The sequence below is a fragment of the Canis lupus genome, chromosome 17, assembly GCF_011100685.1.
Source record: "Canis lupus familiaris isolate Mischka breed German Shepherd chromosome 17, alternate assembly UU_Cfam_GSD_1.0, whole genome shotgun sequence".
Taxonomy (NCBI): Eukaryota; Metazoa; Chordata; class Mammalia; order Carnivora; family Canidae; genus Canis; species Canis lupus.
The window spans coordinates 36,294,682-36,315,382 of NC_049238.1; the positions used below are offsets into that span (position 1 = coordinate 36,294,682).

The 20,701-nt window shown below is 44.1% G+C and overlaps 1 long non-coding RNA gene across 6 annotated transcripts in view; it reads right to left on the minus strand.

Annotated features, from left to right (window-relative positions):
• Nucleotides 1–4,382: 4,382 nt before the first annotated feature.
• The window catches only part of LOC111090606, a 73,923-nt gene continuing 57,604 nt past the window's right edge, over nucleotides 4,383–20,701 (minus strand). For 5 of the 6 annotated variants that reach the window (XR_005372414.1, XR_005372411.1, XR_005372413.1 and 2 more), the window contains 4 exons: nucleotides 17,938–18,108; nucleotides 12,700–12,771; nucleotides 11,669–11,902; nucleotides 8,665–10,689 (listed from right to left, as the gene is read on the minus strand). This is a non-coding gene — a long non-coding RNA (uncharacterized LOC111090606). Of the gene's footprint in view, nucleotides 4,516–8,664; nucleotides 10,690–11,668; nucleotides 11,903–12,699; nucleotides 12,772–17,937; nucleotides 18,109–20,701 lie in introns of those variants that run through there. The other variant, XR_005372415.1, reaches the window with a different exon arrangement.

Here is a 20,701-nt window from a genome sequence, read left to right on the forward strand (position 1 = left end):
TATGTCTCTCATGAATAAATAAATAAAATCTTAAAAAAAAACCTACAATCTCTGCAGATTGCTTTACTTTGCAGCCAGATGAAGTCAATGTCCCAGATGAAATTAGAAACCATTCTAATTTCTACATAATGCAAACTAATATTTGACAGTCTCTTGTCAGTGTGAACTAGAACCAAAAAAGTGTTATATAATTTGTTATAGTTAGTTTGGGTTAGTAACCAAAATATATATAAAGAACTGACATAACTCAATACCAAAAAACCCCCAAATAATCCAATTAAAAATGGGCAGGAGACATGAACAGACATTTCTCCAAAAAAGACATCCAGATGGCCAACAGACTATATGAGAAGATGCTCAACATCACTCATCATCAGGAAAATGCAAATCAAAACTACAATGAGATATCACCTCACACCTGTCAGAATAGCTAAAATCAAAAACACAAGAAACAGCAGATGTTGGCAAGGATATGGAGAAAAGGGAACCTTCCTGCACTGTTGGTGGGAATGCAAACTGGTGCAGACACTCTGAAAAAACAGTATGGAGATTCCTCACAAAATTAAAAATAGAACTATCCTACAATCCAAGAATGACTCACTGGGTATTTACCCCCAAAATACCCCCAAAAAATGTTTTTCAAAAGAAAAGAGGGAAGGATGGTAGATTCACCACCCCCCCACACACATCTTTTTTTTTTTTCAACAGGAGGACTTAGGCAATCTACACAGGGAGAAATACAAGTGCACACTAAATATTAAAAAAGAATACCAGCCTCACTACTAGTCTCTGCACTAAAAACTGACACCTCCACCTGGCTGTGGGGAAGAGAGAGGACAAAGAAAAGCACAAACCCTTGCATTTCAACATTTTTAGGATATCTGCAAAGTAGCAATGGAGAAAAAGATCTTCTGTGTGCTAAAAGGAGACATTATCCAAGGATCTCCCCTAAAATGTGACTCGTGACTTAAAGGGCCCTTCTGGTCCAACACAAGTTATGCCTTCAAATTTCTAGAACTTTGAGAGCAGCACCAACTCTTTTATGTTTCCATCTGCATCACAAATACAATCACACTTTGTTTTCCTTTGGGGATCATATATTCTGCAGTGACTCTTATGTGTAATTATTCTTGAAAACTTCCCCACGTGTAAATCAGGCCACAACGTTTTCATGCAAAAAGCACCCAGTCCTTCCCAGAGTTGCAACATGAAACCTAGTCAACGTCTTAGAAACCACAGACCCAGGCTTGCCCACGAAAGCACCACTCCCAGGGGCCCGAGCCTGCTGAGCCCTGGTGGTGAGCACTCAACCACATGAGACATTAAGAACTAAGCAGAAGGGTCAGAATTAATAGCTCACAATTAAGAAAACATCAGGGGACATGGACCCAACCCGGGGAAAACATGACAATCAGATCAGTACTCAGCACCAGTTGCAAGGCAGGTCGGGGCACAACAGCCTGACCTAGAGACTCGCCCTCACCTTCAGGAAGTACTGCACTTAACCATCCTACTTGGTTTTAACTGTGGTAAAATACACAGAACATAACATTTACCATCTTAACTATTTCTATGGGTACTATTCCATAGCATTATGTACACTCAGGTTATTAGGCAATATCCCCTCTGCCCATCCAGAGAACTCTTCCCATAGCCCCAACTGAAACTCCATACCCATTAAACACTCACTCCCTAGGCCCCCACCCCCATCCCCTGGCAACACAGGTCTACACTCTGTTTTTATTAATCTGACTGTTGTAGGTAGTGCTTCTGTAGCGGAATCATACAGGATCTCTCTTTTACTGACTGGCTTATTCATTACCTCAAGATTCATCCACATTGCAGCACGTATTGGGATGCCTTTCTTTTTTAAGGCTGAATAATATTCCATGCTCTGTATATACAACATTTCGTTTACTTATCTGTGGGTAGACCTTTGGGTGACTTTTAGCTTTTGGTTATTACAAACATCATCCTGTGCCTTTTCTAAAGGCACCTAGAAGATTCCACAGTGACCCACTGCAAAGTCTTGCAGTAAGCTTTATTTTCCCAAAATTAGCCTCATGTCTAACCTAAACCCTTTGTGCTATATATTAAAGTCATCTCTTCCTCATGCTCAGTGAAGGTTCTGCCTTGATTCCACCACTTAAAAGCGGTAGGACTTTTAACAACACCCTTCACCCTTCTACACCTTGGTTTTCTCATTGGAAAAGGGGCAAATCTTTGCAGGGCTTTGCAGAATGTTAAGTCTGCTGGTGCACAGGCAGCACAGGGCCCCACACCTCACACTTAGTAAGAATGCAATATCAGTAGCGCTTTGAAATTAGCATGGTAGTGTTTTGAAATAAGCATGATAGTGTTTTGAAATAAGCATATTTTGTAGATTTAAAATCTGTCTGTCTTCTATACTCAATCTCAAACTCTTCTAGATGACTCATATTTCCTAATCAAGTCCCTGCATGTGTGTGTGCGTGTGTGTGTGTCTGTGTGTGTGTGTGTCCAATGAGTCAACTTTCACACACAGAGATGCCAGCTAAGCTATCCACATATCCTTACAGAATGGCTCAGGGCTGAGCAGTGGAGGCCATGCCATGAGAACTAGCCTGGGGATACATTATTTCAGCTTGGGCTCTGGATCCACATCTCTGCATCTCACCACCTAAACATCGAAAAGCACCTGTCTTGGCTGGTGCTGAAGTGAAGGCACTGGAAGTCACTGAAGTGACTTTCTTCTGAAGAATGAAATTGTGGAAGAGGTTGAGTTGGAGGTGAGGGTGGCAAACAAACCTGGGTTCAAATTTTAGCTTCTTCACTTACTAGCTGTAGGGTGGTCATCACTGGGGTGGCTGCCCAATCACACCACTTCCTCCAGGGGCTAGAGGCCCTATGACCCATTCCCTGGCCATAGCTGATAGGGTCTGGGGAGAAACATCTGGACAACCAGCTTCACAGTAGAACAACCAGCTGGTTTTTCGCCATATGATTGTTTGCATTTCAAACTGGGGCTCCTAGTACAAGCCCAAACTCTATCTGCTCCTGAATCCAGATTCAGAAATGTCTAAAAACCTCACATATATGCATGTTAAGTGCATGATCATCAGGTCCCCCTCCTGAAATACACAGTGACTAGTGCAGCTCCTGGACAGGGGTCTGCTGGACTTCAGCCTGCTCCCAGCAGCATTCTGGCCAGAAGGCCTGTCACCGTGCCACTAAGGTCCCCAAGTCTCTAGGTACTTGCTCCTACTGAGGCCTGCTTGTTTCAGCTTTCCCCAAAACCTGGAAATGAGCTCCACAGTCCTCCAGTAAATCCCTGTTTATTGCCTGAGCCATCACAACCTTAACGAATGTACTTGTAATATTAGGCCAAGCATATTAGCCTGTGTGCATGTAGATAGGCCATCAAGTGGTATAGACAAAGCACCCAACACAAGGTTAGCCCTAAGCAGAAGTAGCCACAAAGAATGCAATGCTCCCTGACTCATAAGACAGAGGTCAGCAGGGTAGCAAAAGAGGAGGGAGCAGGGTGAGAAATGCAGACTTCCCAAAGCTCCAGTGATGGGTGGCATGGAGGGTTGAGGCCAGAAAGACCAGCTTTACTTAGTTCCCACTTCTGCCTTAGACTACTGTGCCTGATTCCCACCCCTGCATTCCCCACCCTCAGCTACGCCCCAACATTATCTATTCTGATGATTTCAAAATGCCCCTGATCGCTGAGCATCTGTGCTTCTGGGCGTGTGGAGTCCTGAGGGTATCTATCTTCTTTAAACCCCCGGGTGAAGATAATGACTAAGATAGTGTGGTAGGAAAATAATGGTCACCAAAGGTGTCACCTCCTAATTTCCAGAACCTTGTATATGATAAAACTGAAGAACACAGGAGGATTTAAGGCTGCTTAATGAGATAATAGGAAGAGTATCCTGGATTATCCAGGTGGACCCAATACAGCCACGTAAGCTATTAAAAACAAAAGAGGGATGCAAAGAGTTGCTAGAGATGTGGTGTCCATCATTTCTGGCTTTGAAGTGGAGGAAGGTGTCACAAACCAAGGAACCGGCAGGCTTTAAAAGCTGGAAATGGCTCTCAGTTTATAGCCAACATGAAAACAGGGGGCTGAGTCCTGCAGCCACAAGGAACTGGGTTCTGTCAACAACGCAAGAGACCCAGGAAGCAAATTCTCCCCCTAGAGCCTCCAGATAGGAGCACCAGCCTGCCGAAGCCTTGATTTTCACTTGGTCAGACGCATGTCACACTTTTGACCTCCAACTGTAAGAAAATAAACATGTACCATTTTAGGTCAGGAGTCTGTAGCAGTGTGTTACATCAGCAACAAATATGAATAAAAAAAAATGAATACAGACAGTACTGAGGCATCATACAAGCCTGTGCATACTGTTCCATGTGCATGGTCATGTTTCACCTCCATGTTAGCCCCGGTAGTAACAACTGGTGTCATCATTTCCATCTTACAGAACAGGAGGAGAGAAGCTCTGTTACCTTCCCATGGTCAAACAGCACCTAAGTGGGGAGAGGGGACTGGGTTCCAAAGTGATCAGACTTCAGGATTTGTCCATTAGACACATGTAATTGTACCTCCCCAGGGCCCAGGTGCATATGGAGCCACAAAGTAACTGTCAGTTCCCTAAAGCATGTGCATGTGCACACACACACACACACCCCTATACACACAGAGTAGAGACACCCTGGCCATCCTTTGCTACTCCATGATTGTGCTGACGAGCCCCAATTGCCTTTTTTACAGGAGTGTCTGGCTGTGTGGTTTGGTTATGTGATCATTTAGAACTCTGGTTTTAGGTCCTGGCAACACTTGACATAAACTAGTAGCTCCAATGGGAACAGCACCACAGGGAAGAATGTCATGCCACTTAAGGAAGGGTTAAACCAAAGTCCACACCCGCTGACCCTCCCTCCCATGGGAGATCTAAGCCACGGGCTTCAACGAATCATCAGAAAAATTTCTTTTTAAAAAGTCAAGTAGGGGCACCTGGATGGCTCAATGTTTGAGCATCTGCCTTTGGCTCAGGTCATGATCCTGGAGTTCTGCGATCGAGTCCTACATCAGGCTCCCTGTAGCGAGCCTACTTCTCCCTCTGCCTTTGTCTCTGCCTCTCTCTCTCTCTCTGTGTCTTTCATGAATAAATAAATAAAATCTTAAAAAATAATAAAGAAGAAAAAGTCAAGCAAGCCATGTACAAATCTAAATTAAAAAGTCTTTGCTTAATGGAGGGGGGAAATTAAAGAGTCTTTAATGGGTGGTGTGGTTTTTTTACTATCTGAGGAAGATTGAGATGACAAACATCACTAAAAAATCATGATCTGACACAGAGGAGGCACAATCTCTGACATTTCGTTGCAACTAATTCTCAGAATTCTAAAATGGATTAGCAATCATTATAATAAACCAGGGTTTTTCAGAGTCTTACCTACTGAAATACAAAAGGGGTTTCACCCTATGTTAATCCCTCAATGACTTTTCGTTTTTCATATTTGGTGTTATTTCCTCCTTTTGCAGAAAGCAGTCATGACACAGCAATCGTGACCCAGGGAGGGACCTTCATTTCCTATGAAGACTCACACGCTGGCCCCATCAGATCGCAGTCACTAGTCTCCAAAGAAAACATTTCTTTCTATTGAAAAGAAGCAAATCTGCAATTTTTGTGAAATGTAGGCAATGCCAGGAATGAAGAACCTTTGAGTCCAGCAAATAACAAATTAGGAGAGAGTTCCTGAAAGAGTGTCATGGTTTTTCCATGAGGCCCCTGCTGCAGTCTCAGCAGGGAGCTGCAGGAGCATCAGAAGAAATGACTTTTGCACTCAGGTTCTTCCTGGGATTCCTGACTTGTGATCAAACACCTCTAGGCCAGGAAGAAAGGAGGAAGTAGACATTAAATATGTACCATGTCTCAGAGGCTGGAGAAATAACAGCCATCACCAAGTATTGAGTTTGGCACTCTGCTGTGTCCTTCACATGTACCATCTCACTTATTATTCACAGCAGCGGTGTGAGCCCCCGACACACAGATGGAGAAACAGAGGCCAAGACAGGTTTCTGTTCTAACGTGCCTCAGTTAGTGGACCATGAGATCTAGATTTGAAGCCAGAGGTCAGAAACATTCACATGAATGTGCTGTTATAATCCTTGTCATGTGGACGGGGTAGACAGGATGCTGAAAACCACACTGTCTTTTCCCCAAATGAAACAAATTTGAGGAAGGCAGATTTAGGGAAGGGCTGCCATTGAGAGGCAGCCTTAACTTGAAAAGTTAAGTGATAGCCAGTTACCAGTTCACCCCAGATGGGGCAGTCAGGGTCTCATAGACCATCGGGGGACCAGAACAAGGAAAATGGAAGAAGCCAAAAGACGAACTGCTGCTGCTGAAGGCTGTGAATGAGGAGCTGGGGGCGCTCTGCTGGGTGAGCTGACAAGAGGCACACCTGCATACAACCCTCTCCCAAACCAGCAGACCTGCCTCTGGCACAGGAACCTATTTGCTTTCAGAGTCCAAAAGACCTGGCATCTGGAGCAGAAATGCAGGGCTTGAAGGGAATGAGGGGGAGTGAAAGCAGAGGAGGGGAGATAGCAGAGGAGAGCTGAGCAGAGCACCTTCCTCCCTTCCCCCATAAGTTAGTAGCTGAAGCGCAAGGAAGAGCTAGTAAAGCAGTTCTGGCTCCCTTTCTTTAAAAGCCATCTCTTTCCCACCACTATGTATCAACTACTTCTTTAGAAGAGAAAGAAGTTTCCACTTGATGAGAAAACTGGGTGGTGGAGCTCCTGCTGTTGCAGAAACAATATTGCAGCATCATTCTTTCCTCCATGAGGGCCCAACATGTGTCAGACATCAAATCAGGCACTCAGGAGCCAGGAGCCCTGGAGAGGCGAAGAAGACAGCACATGAGGATGGCTATGCAGCCATGTGACACCAAGAAGGTGCTGAGAGCTGTGGGGACCCAGGAAATGTTTGCCCTGAGCTAGAGCAGACAGCCAGAGTTGTCTCCTTGCTCCCAGCATGAGGAGATCATGGAGAAAACCATATAAATGAGGCAAGTGTCTTCTCTCTGAAAGCCCTCCAACAAACTCAGAAGCCACCAAAATGGCTGACTGCAAGAGCACTATGCACAGAGATACTTGGTTTCCAGACACCTGGCTCCATACCCAATGCCCTCCTATACCAGTGAAGAAAAGGACCTAAAGAAAATGGCCCACAGAGCGTTTCAGGGATGGGCACAAGAAAACTAGATGGTGTCAGGTCAAAAGCTGAAACCCACCTGTCTGTACATCGGCCTGATCATTAATTTGGTCTGTCTGATTCTTCCATTTAATCATTCATTCGTTAACTGGAACACTGACTGAAATATTTACAGAAACACAGAGCACTAATTATATGCAAGAACTAGACTTGGCTTCTTATGTCTCTGGAACCACAGGATGTAACGTTCACATGGAAACAAACTTTGTTGGTGCCATTTCAAATTTATTAATCATTAGAAGTGTTACAATGCCTGTGTCATTGGGTATGTATCCACTTTGATCTCAGTCTAATCACCTACAGTAACAGGATCTCAGGGAGAACACGTGGAGCACGGACAGCATCTTCTATGGTCTACCATAGTAAAATTACAGAAAACCAGAGATGAGAAAGTTCTGAAAGCAGCCAGAGCAGGAAAGACATAGGACTTTCAAAGGAGCAACAATGAGACCCACAGTTACTTTCCTAATGGAAACAATGGAATAATTTTTGAAATGCTGGAGAAAAACAAAAAAGACAGCTTACAATTGAGAATTCTATACCCAGTGGAATATTTTTCAGGGCTGAAGGCACAATAAATACACATTCAGACCCCAAGTCCCTACAACAGAAACCTGAGATTATTCATCAAAACAAAACCCACACTGAATGAAATACTAAAGGAAATTCTTCAGCGCAAGGAAAATGATCCCCCCACAAAAAGGAAAGAAAAAAGAAGATCACAGAAACAAAGAAGAGCAAGGAAAAAGGCATACATGTGGGTAAGTGTAAACAAATATTAATTGCACCAAGTAATAACAGCAATTTATGGAAATTAAAATATATGTTGAATTAAAATTCCTAATACTGTAACAGGCATGAGGGGGTAAGAAGAATTAAAGTGTTTTAAGGTAATAACATTGTTTGAGAAATAATAAAGATACTCTTTAAATTCAAGTGTAAAAGGCCAAGGATATAAAACTAAAGACTGATGGAAAGTGATAAATTGGATAATAAAAATATTTAATTCATACAAAAGGAGGCAAGAAGGGAGAGAAAAAGAAACAAAACAGATGACACAAAGAAAGAACAAATTATAAGATGGTAATGTTATATAAGATGGAAATAAAACAAATGCTCTAATTAAAAACCTGAGGCCAGGGCAGTTGGATGGCTCAGTCAGTTAAGTGTCTGCTTTCAGCTCAGGCTGTGATCTCAGGGTCCTGAGATGGAGCCCCACACCCAGCTCTCTGCTCAGTGGGAAGTCTGCTTTTCCCTCTCCTTCTGTGTTTCCTCTCCCTCTCTCACTGTATCTCAAATAAGTAAGTAAATAAGTAAGTAAGTAAATAAATAAATAAATAAATAAATAAATAAATAAATAAATAAATAAATAATAAAGCAAGCAAGCCTGAGGTGACATCCACAAAAATGGAGGAGTAAGAACCTCAAAAGTTTGCCCTTCCATAAAAGCTATCAAAACACTAGCAAAATTCCTCAAAATCAACTTTTTCTGAACTCTGGAAATTAACCAATGGCTTACAATAATCCAGGATGCCTTGAGTCAAGAAAATAAACTAAATCTTATAAAGAAAAGAAATAAAAGGTATCCAACTGGAAAAGAAGGAAAACTGTATCTATCTGCAGGTGACATGATCTTACATAAATCCTAAAGAATCAACAGCAAAAGCTAAAGCTACTGAACAAGTTTGGTGAAGTTATAGGATACACAATTGGTCCTCAAAAAAGCAGTATTTTTATATACTAGCAATGAACAATTCAAAAATGAAATTAAGAAAGCAATCCTATTTACAATAATATTAAAAGAAAACTATAAAAGAAAAAATAACCAAACCCCAGAAAACTTGAACTTAGAAAACTATAATACTTTCTTGGACAAAAGTAAAGATCTAAATAAGAAAAGGTATCCTGAAAAAAAAAAAAGAAAAGAAAAGGTATCCTGTGTTCATAGATAGTAAGACCTAATGTTGTTAACACAGCAATGTTCCCCAAGTTCATTTACAGATTCAATGAGACTCCTATCAAAATTCCAACTCCCTTATTCCAGAAATAGACAAATCAATCCTCATATTCATCAGGAACTACAAAAAGATCCTAAGTAGCCAACACAGTCTTGAAAAAGAAGGACAAGTTTGGAGCGCTCACACTTTCAGATTTCAAAATCTACATAACCCTACAAAAAGATATAGCATTCAAGACAATGTGGTACTGGTATAGAGATAGACATATAGACAGAATGATCAATGGACTAGAACTGAGATTCCAGAAATAAACTCAACAATTCCAGTAGTAAACCCAAGTGGGAAAGGTAAAACAATAAAGTTTCTGTAAGAAACCAAAAAGTGAAAAAGGGAACCACACAGTAGGAGAAGGTAGTTGTAGCAAACATACCTGGCAAAGGACTCCTATCCAGGACACACATAGAAAATCTTAGGACCAGATGAACTTTAACAACTCAACTTAAAAATAATGTAAACAAGAGCTTCACAAAAGGAGATATCCAAATGGCCAACACACATCTAAAAAGGCACACAAAGGCTTAATCATCAGAGAAATGCAAATTGAAGCCACAATGAGATACTGCTACACACAGTCTAAAAGTAATACTACCAAGTGGTGGTGAGGACGTTCTGCAAAGGAATGCTCATATACTTCTAGTGGAGTATAATTTGCTCAACTGTCTGAACAACCATTTAGGCAACATTCACTGAAGCTGAGGGTAAGCATACTTTGTGACCCAACAATTCCAGTCTCAGACACATACTCAACAGAGATGCCTACATATATTTGCCAAAATGTATGCTTATGGCACCGTTATTCATGATAGTCAAAAACTGAAAAGAATGCAAATGTCCATTGAGGGAGAATGGATGAATGAGTAAGTAGACTGCATGAGAAATTTATGCAATGGAGCTCTAGACAGCGATGGAAAAGACAGAACTGTCAACAACGCAGAGGAATCTCACAGAGTATTAAGCGGAAGAAGCCAAGCTCAAAAGACTACATACTGTACGGTTCCAGTTATCCAGAGTATAATAAAGCAGGCAACATAAATCTGTTGTGAGGGAAGTTAGGACTGGTGGTAACCTCTGGAGGAGGTGATGTTTGGGAGGAGACACGAAGGGAGCATACTGGGTAATGGTAAGTCTCAACGTTTTTATCTAGGTGTGCTGCCTCCGCAGTAATTTAGCACACTGCACACACGGTTCCCTATGCATGTTACTTAAACTATAAGGTTCACCAAAAAAGCACTGGAGAGGCCATCCAGACACCACCAGGAGGAGGGTAAGCAGAAGGCAGTGCAGGTGAGAGTGAGGCTGAGCAGAACCTGTGAGCGAAGTCAGAAGGCAAGGCCGAGATTCGCCTCTCATCAACTTTGCCAGCAGGGATCCTGGGCTTGTCGCACTGAGATGGAGCAGCTGCTTCCCTGAGGATCAGAAACAAACCATTTAGAAGGTCTGACTCCGTCCACATGGAAAACTTTATCTCATTTGCCTCCTCCCCATGGTTCTGAACCATATCCAACTCCTTTCTTCCTGATAGCACAAAAAGAAGGAATGTACGTACACAGAATTGGCTTAAAAGTGGCTCTGAGGATGACCGGGGGTAATATTAGACAGCTCTCAGAAGGCAAGTGAGCCACACTGAAACTTGAGCACACAGTTCTGCTGCTGCTTAGAACTGTCACCTCTTCAATAGCACAGCTAAGGAGCACAGCTAAGGAGCACAGCTGAATGTGTACCATGTGTCAGGCAATGTTCTCCACACTTTAGATGTGTTATTACCTTGTGGAATTCCCACACACACACACAAGCCTGTGAAGCAGAGTTTATCATCATCATCTCCAATTTACAGATGAGACTACTGAGGTACCAAAATGTCGGCACCTTGCCAAGCTTCCACCATGAACTACTAGTGGAGCTGGGATTTGACCCACACACTTCCCCTCTACACTATTCCACCTCCTGATACACAAATCCACACCGCCTCTACAGATCCCTAAGATCAGCTTCTGCATGACGGGGTTCATTTCTGGAGAATGTTCCTCAAGGGCTTTCAAAGCCAGTGCATGTAATCTATGCAGAGGACAAAACACGTGTTCTAGAGAAAGATGTTGCAGTTCTCTCTGATTCCTCCTAGGGGCATCACATTGCTAATAAAATGACTAATGTCCAACTTTTTGTGGACATGATCTCAAACACAAAATTTCATCACCTATAAATGATGCTATTTTCAAGAGGTTCACATTGGCTTTGGAAAGTCTTATTCAGTCCCGGCCACAAGTACGGCTCTTTGTTCTATAAAACTGAATTACCACCAGCCTTAGAAAAGGGTTTTCAGGGAGAATGTCTTCAGGCAGCTGTTGTCAGCAGGTAAGAAGAATCGTTCACATTGGTGTTTCTCACCACGACTCCAGGGAGTGCTCGTGGGACAGTGGCTCCCAGGTCAGTGATGCCATGACCACTTGAAGCAGCTCTGCATATGCCTCTGCCTCCAGAAGCAGTTCATTGGCATCATGGTAGAACTGTCCCCTAACTGGTCCTGTCGGGCAGTGCTCCTCCCTCTTCTTTCTCTGGAGCATTCCAGAAACAAGCTGATGGGTGGGGGTTCGTGTGAGTATTCCTTGCTTCTTCTAAGGCCTGGAATGTGGGGACACAGATGTAAAGTGGCCCAGGGATCCCACCCTACTACATCACTAGACCCTGAACGGTTCCAAGCTAGGATAGTCGACACTCTGGGATAGCTGCTTCTTTCCCAAAAGAGACCTCATCTTTATCAATTATGAGGACTTCTAAGACACCAGCTTTCAATAGTGGTAAAGAAGGGAGAGCACAGTTTGGAATGCATCATAGGTCGGCTGGGTTGTGGTTGGTAATCCTGTTATTTTGTAGTGCACCATCTATTAATGCCACTCCCAAGTCACCCACAGTCACCCTTAGTTTGCAACTAATGGAAACAACCACCTCAGAAAACAGAGCCACAAAGTGAATGGCTGCTTTTTATGCTAAAGTTGAAAGTCCTCAAATAAAAAGGGATAAAATGGTTGCTGTGTTGGGCTGGAGACACTATGCCTGCAGGGGAGGACACTGTTGTCTCAAGGATCGCCTTCCCAGGGAAGGGAAGATGGGTCTCCATTGTTGGCACACATTCATAGTCCTCTCCAGATCGTGTCCTCAAAATTTCATGTCTCAACCATTACAATACAGAGCTCTGTTTAAGTGGAAAATGTTGTCCAAAACAATGGCAAGACATAAAACCGCTCCGATTTCTAACACATTGTTCTATCAATCATGATACTTCATCCTGATGCATATATACTGCTAGAGTTTCCAAGTTCCTAATCTAGTTAGAGTCTGATGCCTGCAGTCCCACACTGGGAACCTTCTAGCTACCCTGACTCCTGAGTCATGAAAAGGAAGGCAAATCACATTCTCACCTTTGCAAGTTACTGCCCACACCCCTTGCTCTGGTGTTGGAGACCAAGAGATGGATCAAGTTCTCGGGGCAACTGTGGAAACATAACCCGGAAAGTTAGGTATCTGCTTGGACTGTGTGCCCTCAGACAGTGTCACTGAAGATCCTGTCTTAAAAGCAGGCAAGTGGTGGGTGGGAACTCTGTGCTTGCTGACCAGCAGGCCAGGAAGCCCAGAGACTGCCTGAATCTATTCCCAGCTTCACTGCTCACAGCTGGGTGACCTCAAAGAGGTTGCTCAGCCTTTCTGAACCTCACTTTTCTCACCTATAAATCTGGTTAGTTAGATCAAATTGACTGGATTTTGTGTGATTTGAATAAATTAGCATAATGAGCCTAGCTCAGTGACTAGCGCACTGAGATGTTGGGGAGATATGCCCAGAAGCTACCAGAATAGAAGGGATGCTTCTATTAACAACCCTGCACCGATTCACCCTTTACCCACTCCTACCTGTCTCCAAAAAGGGTAATCACAGTCCTGGTACTTATTTTTGTTCAAAAATGATGTTTCAGCAATTCTTTGTCAATAAAGGTGAAGCTAACTCTTAAGCTTAACAAAAAGAAAATAAGGCCCTGAACATGCACAGATGTGCTCTCTGCTGACCCCTGGTAACAGTCTCAGACCACTCTGCTTTATTTTGGGAGACTCCAGTGTCCAAGGGTGCTACTTCACACCATCTGCTGTTTCTTCCTCAGTAGACATTGGCTATCAACCACAGACCTTCCATTTGTCATTGAGTGTCTCTCTGAACCACCATCAATCTTTTGATTCTATTTTGCCCCAACCGTTGATAAGTAAAAGTCTCTCTCTTTTTCTTCTCTTTTTCTTTCTTTCTTTTTTTTTTTTTTTTAGAAAGAGATGTCAGTCAATCTAATGGAACAATTTTGAGTTTTTTCCCTAAGTCTGATCAATATATGCTATAAAATACATAAGGTCATTAGAGCTTTCTACCAGAAGAAAAAAAGAAAAATCAAAGGATGCAACTCACATGACTTTAAAGGAGTATTTCAAGCGCCTTACCTGTCTATGGTCTTCAGTTAGTGAAGAGATTTACAAATATTATTAAAGACAAAATTTCTTTAAAAAAAGAAAAAGACACCTAAGCTTTTCCCCTCTTCCTATCAATGCTTATCTACAATGCTATGGATAAATCACTCTCCCAAGAGTTGGTCTGAGACCTTATGATTTTATTCGTTTTTTTTTTTAAGATTTTATTTATTTATTCATGATAGAGAGAGAGAGAGAGAGAGAGAGGCCGAGGGAGAAGCAGGCTCCATGCCGGGAGCCTGATGCGGGACTCAATCCCGGGACTCCAGGATCATGCCCTGGGCCAAAGGCAGGCGCTGAACCGCTGAGCCACCCAGGGATCCCTGATTTTATTAATTTTTTAAGCTGCTACCAACTGCCACAGTGTGTGCTTCTGGGGTTTACCACCTCACCAGCAACGGGCTCAGGCCTTCCCCATTGCAGAGACATTAGGGCCTGCCACCTCCAGGAAAGCACTCAGATTTCTACATGGTGTAGGCCAGCTGTGACCCAGACCTTCATAGAGAACCTGCAAGTACAACCATTTCTGGCTGAGTTTGTGTTTATGGTTGGCAAGCAGGTAGATAGTGCCAGGGGACCAGGTGGTGGCTGCTGTGTTGAGATGGGGAAGTAAACCACTCAAGAGGCAAAATTAGGAAGGACAACATCCGGTGGCTCAGGTCATGATCCTGGGCTCCTGGAGCCTGCTTCTCCCTCTTCCTGTGTCTCTGCCTCTCTCTGTGTGTGTCTCATGAATAAATAAGTAAAAATCTTTTAGGACAACATTTTACTTTTGCAACCATCTGTGCATTTTGCCTACCTCCTAGTCGAGGTGGCACAATATTGCCGTCTACTAAACAGGCAAGGAAACATCTAGCCTCCTTGACAAGGGAACTCGTGGCGCCTCGGTCTCCACAGAAAAGGACCACACATACAAGCGGTTTGCCTTTATTTTCTGAGTAAGGGTTAATAAAAGTAATGATTGAAAAATTCTCTGCCAAATCCACAAAACATAATCTCAGCCCCGAGACCAAATGGTTTCAATTCCCTGCTCCTTCTCCTCCCTCCTGCCTTCAAGATAATTCTGGCAGACAAGCGGTGCAGAGAGCAGGTTACCAATCTTTAGTGCTCAGTCCTCCCACGGCCAACAGACAAACCTGCTGTTTTTCTGGGGATAACCTTGCCGTGGTTCTCACTTCTGTTCTGTGTCACCTTCTTTGAATGTTTCTTTATTTTATTATCAGCTACAGGGCAAAGTTCTAAATGATTTCTTCTCGAAGGGCTGTCACCATAGCTCCCAAGTTACTATGGGACCATCCCGTATTCCTGTGTGGACAATGACCAGGACACCCATGGCCAGCCCTGAGCCAGGCAGGGGAGGTGGTGTGCCTCTTATCCTAAAGATTGGGAGTCTCTCTTTCTCTCTCTCCCTCCCCCCCTCTTTTTTTTAAAAGCTTTCCATATGTGTTATACTATATCAAGCCTGCCCTTTCTGTTGGGGCATCCCTACATCAGTCTTCGGTTGCTAATAAAGCCAGCTCCCCTCTAACTCTTCTTTGCTTGTTCTCTCTCATTCAGTGGACTCAGGCACAACTGGATTCTAACCCAGTTCCTGAGAGACCCTGGAAAAGTCACTGAAGCTCACTTTCCTTACTCATCTAGCAAACAAGGACAATAAAGGTGGTGCTTCCTCAAGCTATTGCCAGGGAAAAATGAGTACTGAGTATTTACTATATGCATAGGTCTGCACATAGTAAATGCTCAGTAAACAGTGTCACTGGTTGGGGTGGGGGAGCGGGGTGCAGGAGGGTTATCATTTTCATGGAGGCAAGAACTGGAAAACAAAAGAGTAAATGCAATCTGGTTGAATACTTCAGTTTATAACAATGAGGAACTAGAGCCCGGAAATGGGACATTTGTTTCCCAAAGGTTCTTAGGCCTGCCCACGTGGGGCTCAGGGGCAGCACCTCCTCATACCTTTACCATCTCTGTTGACCCCGCTCTGTGAAGGCCTAAGGTCCCCGCAGTGATACTACCAGAGTGAGAATGAAGTAAGAGAAAACCTGGTGTGACCTGACACTCACTTTATGTTCAAGAGATGCTTCTGATCATGACTACAACTCGACTGCCTAAGAACGAAATATGGCAAAATATTTTCAGAGCTCATGTTGCTTACTGAGAAACAGTGAGTGTAACAAAGACAATTATAATATGAAAGGTCATCAAGGTCAAGCCCACGGGCTATTGAGACTAGAGTATGTCTCTCACAGTCCTGGACAGAGGTGTTTACAGAAGGATCTACCCTTGCTTCCCTAATCGGCAGTGAGGGCTGCCATCATGCTGGGGATCATCATTCTCATCAATCTCCAAACTATTTAGATTTTTAACCAAGACTTTCTCTCAAGACAACCAATTCCAAATGTTGACCAACTTATTTGTCCTAACTATACCTTATTAGACCTTTCAAGACTGTGGTGGGCATGCATCAACAAGGTGGTGTTGACATTGTTCATACCCTCTGCCTTCACTGCCACCACCTTGAATCCTGCCATTTCTCAAGATCCTGCGGTGCCAGGTGAGATATAAAGCCCTCATTGGTCTTATCTATCAAATCTGGATAACAACCCTCAAAGGCAGGTCCTGTCACCATCCTTACCTTACCAATAAAGATTGTCAGGTTCTGGGGGCGACTGGGTGGCTCAGGCACTTAAGCATATGCCTTTGGCTTTGGCTCATGTCATGATCCCAGGGTCCTAGGATCGAGTTCCGCATCAGGCTCCCTGCTTAGTAGGGAGTCTGCTTCTCTGTCTCCCTCTGCCACTCCCCCTACTTGTTCTCTTTCTCTCTCTGTCAAATAAATAAATAAAATCTTAAAGAAGACTGCTAGGTTCTGAAAGGCCTGGGATGTCTGGGTGGCTCAGTGGTTGAGTGTCTGCCTTTGGCTCAGGGCATGATCCCAGTTCAGGCATGTAGTTCCACATTGGGCTCCCTGCTTGGAGCCTGCTTCTCCCTCTGCCTGTGTCTCTGCCTCTCTCTGTGTCTCTCATGAGTAAATAAATAAAATCTGAAAGAAAGAAAGAAAGAAAGAAAGAAAGAAAGAAAGAAAGAAAGAAAGAAAGAAAGAGAGAGAGAGAGAAAGGAAGGAAGGAAGGAAGGAAGGAAGGAAGGAAGGAAGGAAGGAAGGAAGGAAGGAAGGAAGGAAAGGCCAGAGCCTTGCTCAGCTCGTGATGAGTTAGGACTCTCTGCCCCATCCCCCATCTCCAGCGAGTGGGTGGAGATTGAGTTCAATCTCATGCTAATGATTTAATCAGGTATGCCTACATACTGCAATTCCAGATGGAGCCTGAAATATGACGACGGGGCTCGAGGAATTTCCTGGTTGGTAAATATATTGATGTACTGGGAGGGAGGTGCACCCTGATGCCCCGAGGACAGAAACTTCTGCACCCACCACCACTGCCTTTTACCACCCTACCCCCTATTCCCCAGACCTTGCTGCCCTATGCATCTCTCTATATGGCTGATCATTTATATCCTTTATAATGAAATGGTGATTGTAAGTATACCACTTTGCCGAGCAATGCAATGTGAGTCATTCTAGCAAATTATGGAACCTGATGGGGGGACCATGGGAACCCCCAAACTGTAGCCAAGTCGGACAGAACCGTGAGCAGCCTGGTGATCTGGGACTTGCGACTGGTGTCTGAATGGAGGGCAGTCCCGTGGAACTGAGCCCCTGAACTTGCCGGGCCTACACTAATTCTGGGTAATGTCAGATTAAACTGCAGGACATTCAGTACATGTCAGAGAATTTGTGTTGGAATGGACGTGCCCTCTACCCTTCCCAGCTCCTGGAGAAAGTGTCCCCATCCCATGCCTTAGCCTCTACTACAACAGCTTCTCTGATCATACACCTGTCTTTTGATGAAATCACCACCACCACCACACACCTTCTCCAGCTCAGATACTTCCTGGTTGTGTTCAACATAGTCCCAGATGGTTAAGAGAGGGGTGTTAATTGGCTAATGTCAGTACTGAGGGGCAGACAACTTAACACAGCTTTGAAAGACTCGTCATCGATAATGTGGTGAGCATAACACGTGAACCTCTATTCAGCAGTAAGTGAGCTGACCATCACTGCTAGCATCATTGTTCACAAATGTTTAACAGATTACCTTCGAGAGTAGTACATGTCGATAACGGATTAGAGATACAGGAAGCCTGCTCCCCTTTCGAGAGCTTAGTGTGCGTTGTTGATGTGGTCGGCAGGCCCCTTAAATCAAGTTTCCCCTTCTTTCCTCAAACTAGAGGCCAGTGATGGGGGATTTCGTGTTCTTTCCACAAATCTGTTACGGAAACACACAGCTTTATTTAAGACCTTTTTTTTTCTTCTTTTGAAACCCAGCATAAGATTCTCTATCTTGTTCTCCTAACTCAACACATAAAATCCCCCACATCCCTAATGCTCCCTCCATCTCCCCAACAAACTGAACTGAAGTTTCCTCCAACAAAAATACTGCACTGCAAGTTTACATTTCCAAATGACTTTTACACACGTAGTCCTTTGTGTTTTCTTTCCAGAGCAGAAAAGCCACTGTGATCTCCCTTTTTAAGTCTGAGAACACCGAAACCTCAGAAGTGACAACAAGCACTTATTCTGCACAGGCCATGGTCATTTCCATGCATTTCCCCATGTGGTCCTTTTAACAGCCTAGAAAATCCAGCACTATTAGTGACCCAATTTACACTGAGGAAACCGGTTCAAAGAAGCCAAAGCGAGCGAAGAGCTGAGCTGGACTTTTACCCCCAAGTGCACAAAGCCACCTCCATGCGTTCTTGGGTGCCCACCTAAGGTGTAAGCTCCGAGGGCAAGCCCCTCTCTGCCTGGTTTCCTTGAGCTAACACAACAGATCTTGACCCAGTGGTATGAGGAGACCCCTGGGTCTGTGTCAGCTTCTTCCCTCCCCCTCACTTTCCTATTAATATTCTTCCTTATGAGGTCAATAGAGTCAAGGTCAATGGGCAACAAGCCCATTCTACTCACTCCTCAGACTCCTGAGCTCTTAATCCTGCATTTCAAATCTGTCTCCCACCTTCTTGCTCTCTTTCTTTTCCTGACTCTCCGGACGTGAGGATCTCTCCTTCCCTGGCACCTCCGCAACCCTGAGGTCCAGCTCATTCTCTGCCCCTCTCCACTCAAGACATGCCATTGCCATCTCCTCAATCACCACCTCCAGGTGGGATTTGCAAGTTTCCAAGGTTCAAGCTAAGGCCTTCAATTTGTCATGTTTTTGGCCAAATCACTGGATGCACAGTATGAACCCAATAAATGTATGTTTGAGTCAGAAACCCATAAACAGAAGTAACCAGTGGTTTAAATGAGAACAATGCTAAAACCATGAAGAAGAGCCAGAAAAGAACAGTCACTCAAGGAGCTAAACACTGAACATGCTTTTATCTATTTGATCCTCACCAAAACACTCAAGTAGATGTCATGATTATTCCCATTTTGCAACTAAGAGAAGCAAGTTTTAGGGAGGTCAGGTGTTTTTCCCAAGATGATGTAACTAGCAAACAGCACAGTCATAACTCCAGCCAGGGCCTAACTCCAAACTCTTGGTTTCTCTCCTCAGTAACTCATTGCGTGGCCCTGCCCTGCCAGTCCTCAAGATCCCCTCTACCAGATGAGGGAATTGAAAGAGGTAATCTCCAAACCCATCTCAACTCAAAAATGCTGAAGGCCCCTGTGGGGACATGCATTCTTCCAAAGAAAATCATAGAGCAGGAGATGAGGCTCATTTGGGGAGGGTGGCTGAAGGAATGGAAGGGCAAAGGACAAAATTCTTTTCTTGGGGATAATCATTTCTAAGTCTCACTTATTCGTTTGTGAAAACCAGTATGTGGTTTTGGCCAGAGACAATATCTGAGAGTAATGGATCAGCTTTGAACCATAGACACAAGCTCCTGGAAGGTCCCTGTAGTGTCTGACCTGGGCCCCAAGTCCAGGGTTGACTAAGGCCTTGAACCATCAGCCCTGCTCCCCTCTGGCTTCCTTTCCGGAGCTCCTCCTGCCCCAGGAAGCTTCTCTTTCCTGGCCTGGAGCTTCTTCTTTTCCTGACTTCCTGGTGATCCTGTGGTTCCCAAGGGCCCCAAGGAGGACTCAGGCCCTCTCACCGAGTACCTGCTTCTCTTTCCCCTAGCTTTTGGCACCTAAAAGAGCCATACTGTCCATGTGGCTGCCTCCTGCAGCTCTGAGAGTGATGAGGTCCCAGAGAGCCCATGGAAAGCAAAAGGTAGACCTAGGTTTTCTTTTTTATTTTAAAGATTTAATTTTTTATTTATTCATGAGAGACACAGAGTGAGAGAGAGAGAGGCAGAGACCCAGGCAGAGGGAGAAGCAGGCCCCATGCAGGGACCCCGATGTGGGACTTGATCCCGGTCTCCAGGATCACACCCCGGGCTATAGGCAGCACTAAACCACTGCACCACCGGGGCTGCCCTAGACCTGGGTTTTCATTTCTCTCCCACAGAATGCAGACCGGGGTTCTGAGGCCCATAGAGGCTGCTGTAACAGACTGGGTACTTTAAGCAACAGAAAGGTATTTCTCACAGTTCAGGAGCCTATAAATCCAAAATACTAACAGATCTGGAATCTGGTGAGAATACTCTCCATGGTTTGCAGATGCCTTTCTCCTCATTATATCCTCACATGACAGAAAGAGAGCAAAATCATGTCTCTGTGCCACTTAAAGGGCACTAATCCCATCCATGAGGCCTCCACCCTTACAGCCTAATCAGCCCCCACAGGCCCCACCTCTTCATACCACAACATTGGGAGTTTAGGCTTCCCCACATGCATTTGGAGGGGCCACCAATATCCAGTCCATAGTGAGGGGCAATCAGGTGGCTGTTAGTGTTTACAGCCCTGTCACTCGGCTT